The sequence below is a fragment of the Hylobates moloch genome, unplaced genomic scaffold (assembly GCF_009828535.3).
Source record: "Hylobates moloch isolate HMO894 unplaced genomic scaffold, HMol_V3 SCAFFOLD_5, whole genome shotgun sequence".
NCBI lineage: Eukaryota > Metazoa > Chordata > Mammalia > Primates > Hylobatidae > Hylobates > Hylobates moloch.
The window spans coordinates 23,504,525-23,514,647 of record NW_026652280.1 but is presented as its reverse complement, the minus strand read 5'-3'; the positions used below and the strand labels follow the sequence as shown (position 1 = coordinate 23,514,647).

General features: G+C 38.2%; 1 long non-coding RNA gene across 1 annotated transcript in view; it reads left to right on the top strand.

Moving 5' to 3' along the window:
* The window catches only part of LOC116468075 (uncharacterized), a 48,064-nt gene extending 39,762 nt beyond the window's left edge, over positions 1-8,302 (top strand). Inside the window, exons 3-4 of the long non-coding RNA XR_004247983.1 lie at positions 391-559; positions 8,062-8,302. This is a non-coding gene — a long non-coding RNA (uncharacterized LOC116468075). The remainder of the gene's footprint in view (positions 1-390; positions 560-8,061) is intronic.
* Positions 8,303-10,123: the final 1,821 nt, after the last annotated feature.

The window sequence follows — 10,123 nt, the reverse complement described above, 5'->3', positions numbered from 1 at the left end:
AGCAGATATTTTCTTCATCTTATACTAGGCTGGAAGATTTTGTACACACAGCTAGCTAAAAGCTTGATGTGCAACATCTCCAAAACAGTGTCAAATTAAGAAAAAAAGTTTATCAGTTTGGTACAAATAAACTTTTAAACCAATTTGGCTACATTGGTTTGGTTAATGGTTTGATTATCTTAGTCCATGGCTATAGTTACGTACATATAGGCACTGTGTGAATGGTTTGGCCACACATGCTCCTTATATGTAACTGCCAACTCCTTCACCCCTCACTCATTGTGCAGTGATTTAGTTACTGTCTCTCATCCCATACCTGGCCTTCTATGATCTGTTCTGTGATACTGCAACCAGGACTCTGAAAACTATTTTTCCTTTATTTCCAGTTAGGTTCTGCCAATAGAAAATACTAGAGAAATAAAGCCAGGAGAAGAAAAGAGACTACTTCCTTCAAGGTCTAAGCTGTTCCAATAGCATTATTCTGCGAATGGCATCTCCCACTCCTTCTAGCACAAAGAACCAGCTTCCTCATACCCCGTCAAGGAACTGCAGCATCCAGGTACTTTCTCTGCCTCAAAGGTCTGCATCCCATTCTCTATTTGGCCCCTCCTTTGAACTACCAGATCTCTGGCTGGATTGCCTTTTTGTTCTGGAATTTTCTAAATTCCTCTATTAAATTTGCCAGTTGAAATTCCCAATGTGGTTTTATTTCTCTCATGGACCCTGAATGTACAGTACTTATATCAGGAGAAGTCACAGAAGAGAGGTCCTCCAAATAGAGTTATGGGATTGGTTTAAATCCCCGGGCTTTAGTGCAATGTTGCACACTGCTAATGGAAATGAAATAGTAGTATTTTATGGCATGCAGTGGCATCTTGACTAATTATGACTAATTGTGATAAAGTGCCAATTGAACCAGTGTCTTAGGGGACCAAATAGCTGCTGAACTTGGCCTTCATGGTAGTAGTGATGGCAGTGATGATGATTTCAAGAACTATGAGGTATGAGGGCTGCTTTGAATGAACTGGGGGACTTATTGGAGGACAATGACAAGTTCAAGGCTTTAAACTGTCTGCTCAAATTATAGTAAGAGAACTATAAAGCTTTTGCTATGGCAGTTCCTAAAGATTCTCTTCCTATAACCATAGAGCTGACCTAATTGAGAATCAAACTCAGATTCTTATTATGTGGATTGCAAAGTCACACAGACTCACCAACCTTCTTATGTGAAATTTAGGGTATTGACTGGGGAGAAGTGGGACCTTGACTCTTTGGATGTGGCATCTGGACTAATTGAGTCAAAGCTGAGAATCTTGAATCCCCAAATGGCTATGAGCCTCCCTTCCCAGTAGAAGCAGCTCATTCCCCTCAGTTCGAGAAAACTAGTTTCCCTTTGCTTGAAGACCCTGTAATAACCTCACTTGGGGCAGCTGCCTTGCAAGAGAATGCCTATTCTCCTTAAAACTTACCCCAACTACCACTTACTATCTCTAGACCTATAACCAGGATCATTTCTTAGCAAGTGCCAGGGGTACAAAGTCTGATCTGGGAAGAGCTTGCTTCCACTAAACAAAAACAAGTAAAATTTTGTTAATATATAATGATAGAAGCCTAGCATGTGTGTGGGAATGACTTCTAAGAGTTAGATGATGGAATGTAACATTGGATTGAATTAAATTTCTTGATATGGATGCACTTAACAGAGTCTGGATTTGCAAATATTCAATCGTCTTTTTGGTGCCATTTATACTGTCTTACTTCACTTCCCTCTTACTCTCACTTCCCTCTTACTTTATATAGATTCACCACCAGCACTACTCTAACTATTTTTCTTCTTGAGAAAGAGGAGAGGTCGCTTTAGGTCAGCTCTATGGTTATAGGAAGAGAATCTTTAGGAGCCACCATAGCAAAAGCTTTCTAGTTCTCTTACTATAATTTGAGCAGAGAGTTTAAAGCCTTGAACTTGTCATTGTCTTCCAATAAGTCCCCCAGTTCATTCAAAGCAGCCCTCATACCTCATAGTTCTTGAAATCATCATCACTGCCATCACTACTACTATGAAGGCCAAGTTCAGCAGCTATTTGGTCCCCTAAGACACCGGTTCATGTGTATCCTCAATTTCTCCAACTACCACCTCCATCTTTTCTTGTTCCTCAACTCATCACAGACTCTTCTACTTGACCATGTTTTTATCCATTTCTCTTTCTCTTCCTCTTCCTTGCTTTCCCTTTCCTTCTCTTTCTCAGGAAGAAAAGTAATTAGAGTAGTGCTGGTGGTGAATCTATATCAAGAGAAAGGAATTTATACATTTTGAAGGGAAATTAAACAAAATAAAAGCCCATATCATCAAATTCCAAGTGTATTCATGTACCCTAAACTCCCCCTTCAGATTTCCCACCACAATTTCCATTTACTTCCTTATTCTCATCTAATTCGGATCTTAGGGACAGCTAGGATCTTTCACAAATAAGATAACTGAGGGCTAGAAATGTTCAATCGTCTTCATGGTGTCATTTATACTATCTTCTATGGTACTTTTCTTCTTTAGCATTACAAATATATAATATTTTATTTCCATGAAAGGTTTGATTTTTATTTATATGTTTGTTTTTTGTTAATAACCTGGAATAGATTTATTGTTTTGGTAGCACAATTTTGGGATAAAATAAATTCAAAGTGGCAAATCAACAATTTCAAAGGGAATTTTAAAATAGAACCTATTTTTAAGCTGAATATTGCCTGTATAATCCTTCAGATAAGAAATGAGGAAGGAAACCAGTAATTAGACTAAACAGTTAAGATCATAGACTTTGGGGTCAGACTGCCTGGGTTCAGATCCCAGTTCTGCCACTTACTAGCTGTGAGACTTTAAGCAAATTATAAGAAATCTCTCTAAGGCTTGGTTTCCTCATGTGTAAAATAGGATCAAGCACATAGTGTTGTTGTGAGAATTAAATGAGCTAATAGGTGTAAAAAGTAGAATAGTACTTGGCACATAGTAAGCTATATATGTGTGAGCTTTATTCTTAATAGCCTGCTGAGGCCTTTTTAAATCCTGATTTTATAGATAGGACACTTTCAACTAACATGCTCCAACAGCATGGCTGGTAAATGAAAGAGCTGAGATTTGAAACCCCTCCATTGGATTCTAAAGCCCATGCCCTATCTCTTATACCATGTGGCTTTGCTTTTAACAGTCAAACATACGGGAATGCATGCACCACATCGTAGAACCCACAGAATAAATAACTTCCAATGTATGAGAGTTTCATTCACAAAAGTAGCTTTTTTTTTTTTTTTAAATTTAGAAGGCATTTTTCTAACCACTAATGGTGTAAATAAGATTAAATAGTTTTGGACAAAAAAAGATTGAGTTATTGACTGTATATAAGAAAAGAAGAAGAAAAGTGACAAAGTTGGCCTTTCTTCTAGGATGACCCTCCAAAATAAGCCACAAAACTTCCTGATGTAATCTCATCCTTTTTTACTTTTAGACTCAGAAGTGGTCCCTTGTTGATGTTCTAATCTCTGCCATTTCATCTCGTGTTTTGGGGAAAGAGGAAAAAACTCCATTCTTCCATCTAATTTATAACTTATACAAAAAAGAAGGCTTTAAATGTTATGAATTTTTAATTTTTTTTCATTTAGTTGATTCTCTTGCTGAGAAAAGTGACTGCCAAAGAACCATGTCTAGTATGAGCAATAAACATCAACACTATCTGCTGCATTAATAATTTAAGCATAAATAATCAAACAAAATAATCTGGCAGGTCCCACAGGTGAATCATACAGAGTTTAAAAAATGCTGGTATGTTTAAACCAAGCAACTTTTAAATGAAAATTTACTCCAGTGTGGACAGAGATGTGTTAGAGAGGCCACTGATACTATCCATTGATCTTATTGTTTTTACCAGAATACATTCATACCTAACACCTCAATAGATGACATGTTATCCATGGAATCGAATTCAAAGCCCTCTGTAACGTGGCTATATCCCATCTACTCTGAGCTGATGTTCAGCAGGTACTTTTGTTTGGTTGGGCATTCATTCTGACTGGTCAGTAGCCATATCTTATTTTTTTTTATTACTTGTTTTAAATAGCATTATATTTGTTTTCTGTTGCTGCAGTAAGACATTGTCAAAAGCTTAGTTGCTCAAAACAACACACAGTAAGTATCTTACAGTTCTATAGGTATGAAGTCAAACACGGATCTCCCTGGGCTAAAATCAAGGTTTGGGCAGAGAGGTGTTCCCTACAGAGGCTACAGGGAAGGAAGAATCCATTTCCTGCCGTGTTCCTATTTTAGAAGCTGCTCACATTTCTCATTTTATGGTGCCATTCCTCCATCCTCAAAGCCAGAGCTGCAAAGCAAAGCTTCAAAGCATGTTGCTGCAAACTTCTCTTTTGCCTCCTCTTCTGCTTATAGAACCCTTGTAACACATTGGGCCCAACAGCATAAACTAGGATAATCCCTCTATTTTAAGGTCATTTGGTTAGCAATCTTAATTCCATCTGCAACCTTAATTCCTCTTTGTCTTGTATCCTAACATATTCATAGATCCTGGAGATTAGGACACAGACTCCTTTACGGGCCATTATTCTGTCTACTACAGCTATTCATGCAATTCTCCCTGCATGCTTTCTACTGATCTCCCAAACATGTCCTTTTCTGACATCAAGCTGAGCTCCTTTTTGATCCTCAAGGTGAATGTTTTTTTTCCATCTCTATGCCTTTCTTAATTCACTTCTTCCTTCCAACTAAGTCCTTTTCCTTTTCTTCAAAATCTGTCCACACGTTTAGGTCCAGCTCAAGTTTCACCTCCTACATGGAGCTTTTCCCATTGTAGAGTGCTCATCTTGTTTTTGTTTCTGTTTTTCCCTTCTTTTCTTATGTTCCATTAGAATTCAATTACACTAACCCACATGAAATTGCCAATAGTTTTTTTAACTTATGAAAAGAGAAATTGCATATGATTTAACCTAATACTTAATTGTCCACTATTTATCATTTAGTTGTTCCTGAATTAATTTATTTCTATCCATATTTGTTTTTTCTTTCTATTTGAATTGCAATCTCTTTTAAACCAGAACTATGTCTCATGCTTTATTGAATTTCCTTCTACCTTCCAATTCTCACTTGCTCAAAAGATAGTTGTTCATTCAGTGTTGATGCAGCTGAGCAATGTTTTATCTGCTATGGTTACTTTGTTGAAAGCCATAGAATAACAATCTGGCCCAATTTAAGGGAAAGAATTAACTTGTTAGAAAGACAGTGAACTTAAAACTCCCACAATTAAAGTAAGAGTCAAGCAACAGAACACAGAGAGCTAAAATCACTTCTGAGATATGTATAATATTGACTATGAGTGAGTTAGTATCAGTAGATTTGGTCCTGTGACAAAATTCTAGAATAGAGATTATCCTGGCTTAGGCCATGTCATGTCCCTACTTTGTGAATGGAAGATGTAGCTAGCAGGACACTGTGATTGACAAGTCCATTAGGAGGACCACATAAAACGTAGGGATAGTAATTTCTCAAAAGACAGCTAGAATGCTCATACCAAAGAAAAGATGTAGAAATACTGGGTAGACAAAATGACCAATGCACATGAATGAAATCTAAAATGAAATTTCTGTGCTAAGTGGTATTGTCAATACAAAACCAATAAAGGCAATAGAAAAAAGGGTAAAACAAAACATGAGTAAGGATAGCTTTTAATTTGCTGTAGGCTACATCAAAACACTGAATTGTAAAAAAATCTTCCTTATGTAGTAGCAACACCAACAGCTAATATTTATGGAGCATATATTATAACTCAGGCACTGTGCTAAAATGGTGCATGCATTTTCTCATTGAATCCTTGTTGTAAGAAGTCCCTGGGTTGAGTTCTGTTCTGTTACTCTTCTCATTTAATGATAAAGGAAGTGAAGCATAGAGAAATTATGCAAGTTACCCACATTTTATATCTGCTAACTGCAAAGGAGAAGCAGTAATGAGGTGAGGCAGAAGAGGTACAAAGGGAGAGATACACCTATATTATTTGGACATCAGTGACACTTGAGACAACCAGGGTTAAGGGAGAGGTTTCAATTGATGATGCATGTAACTAGGCACTGTGTCAGCCTGTGCTGGAGGCCAGAAAGGAGCAGAGGAAAGAATGTCTACTGTCCAGTTGAGAAGGCTGACACTTGGACAAATAATTCCAATTCAATGTAAGAAGCCCTACACTAGAATTCCCTATAATGGTTCAGAAAGAACTCAGAGCGACCCATGACTCAGGGGACAACAGAAAGGAGAAGACTGGGAGAGTTTCTCCGAGAGGAGGTAGATCTTGAAGAATACACATAAAAAGGTCATGTTCAAGAAAGCAATCCTCAGGAAATGCATCAAGATGAATGAAAATCCAGAATATTTAGGGAGCTACCAGCAGTGAAGGATGATTTAAGTTATGCAAGTCATGATGAGAATCTGGGAATGAGAGTGATGGGCGACGAGACTGAAATCATAGGTTAGAGCCAGTTTTTAAAGAGCTTTGAGTGCCATACAAGACATCTGCTTTTTAAACTGCAAGCAATGGAGAAGCCCTGGATGTGTTTAAAGCCTGTGTGTTAATGATAAGATCAGATTTGCTTGGGAGAGGAGAGGCAGTTGAAAGCTGAATTGGAGTTGGGGAGGACTTGTGGGTTTCTGATTTAGGTAACTGGGCAAATAAAGTGCCATTCAGGACAGGATTCTTGAAGGAGGAAAAAATTGAGGGGAAATAAAATGAGTTTGCTTTGGGAACTTCCTCATGGCAGTGTCCAGCAAACATGTAAAAATGTAAGACAGAACCCAGGAGGCATCAACATTTGTAGAACAGGAACTCATAATGATTAGAAGATTAGAGAGAGAATAGTGGATGAGATAAGCCAAAGAGAGTATGTAAAATAAGAAGAGGGATAAGAACAGGAATTCTGGAGGCACCAACGTTTAAAGGGAGGAGGAGGAGGAAGATAAACCAGGCAAGAAGACTCAGAAAGAATCAAAGGGTTAAGAGAAATACAAAGGAGCAGTTGTAATAAATCAGGAGAGAAGAAAGTATCAAGAATGCAAGTTGTGACACAGCCTTCAAATAAGAGGAGAACTCAATATTTCCCTTAAGATTTGGCTATTAAAAGGTTATGGATGATCCCACTGGTTAAACTAGATACGGCATGGTGGAGCCAAATTCAGATTGCAGAGAGTTGAGTGTAAAAGGCAGTGGAAACCTAGGGGCATGAGGGTGTTTTCATGTGAATAAAGAAGAGACATAGGTGGTGGTGGGTTGATGAAGAGTCAGATTTTTAGTGTGCAAGAGGGAAAGAAACAAGTGGAGAAAAGAGGTTGGCATATGAATGAAGGGAGAAGTTGCTGTCCCAGTAGGAAGGGACAGATAAAGGCCCAGGTGGAATTCTGGAAGAGGTGTCGTAGCTCTTTCCTTGAGACAGAAATATTCATTTAGCTTCCCCATCATCCTTTCTTCTTCTCTCTTTTTCTTAACTTCTGTAGCCTTTTAAAATTCAATCCTAATATGGGGATTGGAACTGAAATTGGTATACAAAGCACCTGGCACTGTACTGGTTACATAACAGAAGCTTAAAAAATGTTATATCCCTCTCTCCTTTATTTTCCCCTCTTTGGGTTGGACTTTTCCCCTTTCCATTCTCCCTTTGCTCATGAAGGGGATGAATCTTCCCAGAACTCAGCTGCTGAGACTGACATATCAAATAGCTGTGGTACACTGATTGGAAGAAAGGCTTAAGAAATCTTTGGCTATGGCTCCTAAATTTCACCTGTGACAATGAACTCCTATGGAAAACATCTTCATAATGGGGTACACAGAGTTAGCGTGACCACCAGATATTTTTCCTTCTCTCTTTTGCAGTCCCATTGTTTCAGGTCAGAAGTGAACAGACAGTGGGTGAGACATGAAGCTCTAGCCAGAAAGGGCTAATGTAAGTACAGGCCAGCCTCTGATGAAATAAACGAGGACTGTAATTCTGAGTTGGTCTGTTCCATTTGCCTTTCTCCAATTCCAGGTGATGGCCACAGTGGCAGAACCTAGGAAGCCAAGAAGAAACCAGAGAATGGAGACACATGGCAGCAATGGCAAGTCATCAGACCCAGGATTTCCCAAAGAACACTGGTCCAGGACGATGCTCTGTGAAAAAGTGTTCCTTGGTCAGAGAAACTTGTGAAACACTTTGCATAATACTTAAAATAATGTATGGCACATCAAAGGTAATAGGCGATAAAAGAATTCATTTTTTTAAAACCAAGCATATGCACAACTTATTTAACTATGGATTCAATTTTTAGATTCATATTTTCTGGCCCACATTTGTGGAGCCACATCCATAGAACAGATTTGACCATGATTATGGTTATCATTAAAAAATTTTTAAAAATTCAGATTGATTTTGGAATTGGTTTCCCATCATAATTCAAGGAGATACAGTCCCAAACAATCTGAAATCAAGAAATTAGCAAATGGGCTTGTTGTTTGTGGATTTGAATGGATTGAATTCCTATAGCATTGAAGAAAGATATATTTTAAAGCCTGTTTTTGGAAAATACTCTTAGTTGGGTATTTCATTTGATTTGGTACACAGTAGTCATAAATTACTATCTTTTTTTGCTGTACTTTATCCTAAATATATTCCATGGTATGTTTTCATAATTAATATGCAAATAGATGTATAGTTTATAATTAATTTCAACTGGGCACAGTGAAAAACTTGAAAACCTCAGCATGGAGGCATCTTTTTTGGTAGAAATTCAATGAAATCCCCAAATGTCTTTGGTTTTGCAATCCATAATTTGCAGATTATTAATACAATAAATCCTTGTTGTCTGTGAGAGTTGGCATCATACCCATGAACTCCTGTGTAGAAAGCCTACAAACTAAAAATCCAAATGGAAAGAAAAAACCACGTGGTTTCTGTGTATGCTCATTACCTGTGTCTGAAACCATACTATCTCGGCCTTTTATAGATCTTATAACAGTCTCCGCAGGAAGCAGCTGCAGTCATTAGCCATAGGACAGACTAAACACACAATCTGCATGGAAGGAGGCCTGGATCAGCTTGGTCTTTCAGATCTCTAATCTCAGACACAAGAAAGCACCATCAACAGCACCCTTTGTATATATTCATAAAGGTAACATATTTTATCATTTAAAGGGATTTGAGAAATTGAAGAGGCCCAACTCTTTTTCTGCCTTCTTTGGTTTGAGGCTGAGATTGCTTAAGGGGCTTGCCCAAGATCACATATCTAGTAAGAGACAGAGCAAGGATTCAAAGCCAGTTCTGGCTTCTGTGTCTCCATTCTTTCCATTCCCCTACAGTGGCTCTTTTGGGAACCTGAGGGAGGAACAGCAGCAGAATTGGGTAGAACCTGCCCATGCCCATCATGCACTGAGCATCTTCAGGTCTGGCCATGGACCCCTTAATTCCTAATCCAGAATTCCTCCCATCACTGTTTGCTGAGAAAAGCACTAAAATGGAGATATTTGTTCCAAAATCCCAAATTTTAATTCCATAGAGCAAGGTGTCTTCATTTTTAAATCACCCAACTCATCATAAATTCAGCTGGATTCGTTAAAGAATTGACAACACCAAACATTTTGTAACAGAAGTCACTGCTGCTTAAGGAGTTAGGGTTCACCTTTTCCAGAGCTCTTCAGTGCCAACCCAGAACCAATATCCCAGCGTCGCTGGAGGGAATGATGGCGCCCTGCATTTCAGAGAAGATTTAAAACCGAGATCCTAACTGCTCATCATCATTAAAAATCTCCAGGCAGTTTTCATAAGAGCAAGGGGGTGGTTGCCTGAGGTTTTGGCTGACAGTCAACCCAACTAATTACATTCTGTCTACTGTGTCCTCCCGCAGTTTCAATTGGATATGTTATTTTTTTTTTATTTCCTGTCCTAATCTGAATGTAGGGTTGCTATGTGTTCTTAAGCAGATGCTGCTGTTCTTGCTGGTAGAAGAGGCTTTTCAGATTTGTTTTTTCCTCACAGAAAGTTTTTGAGACTTTAAATAAAATAATTCTTCTAAATGTTCCTAAGATCCTGGCACCAAATACATTCTAAATGCAAT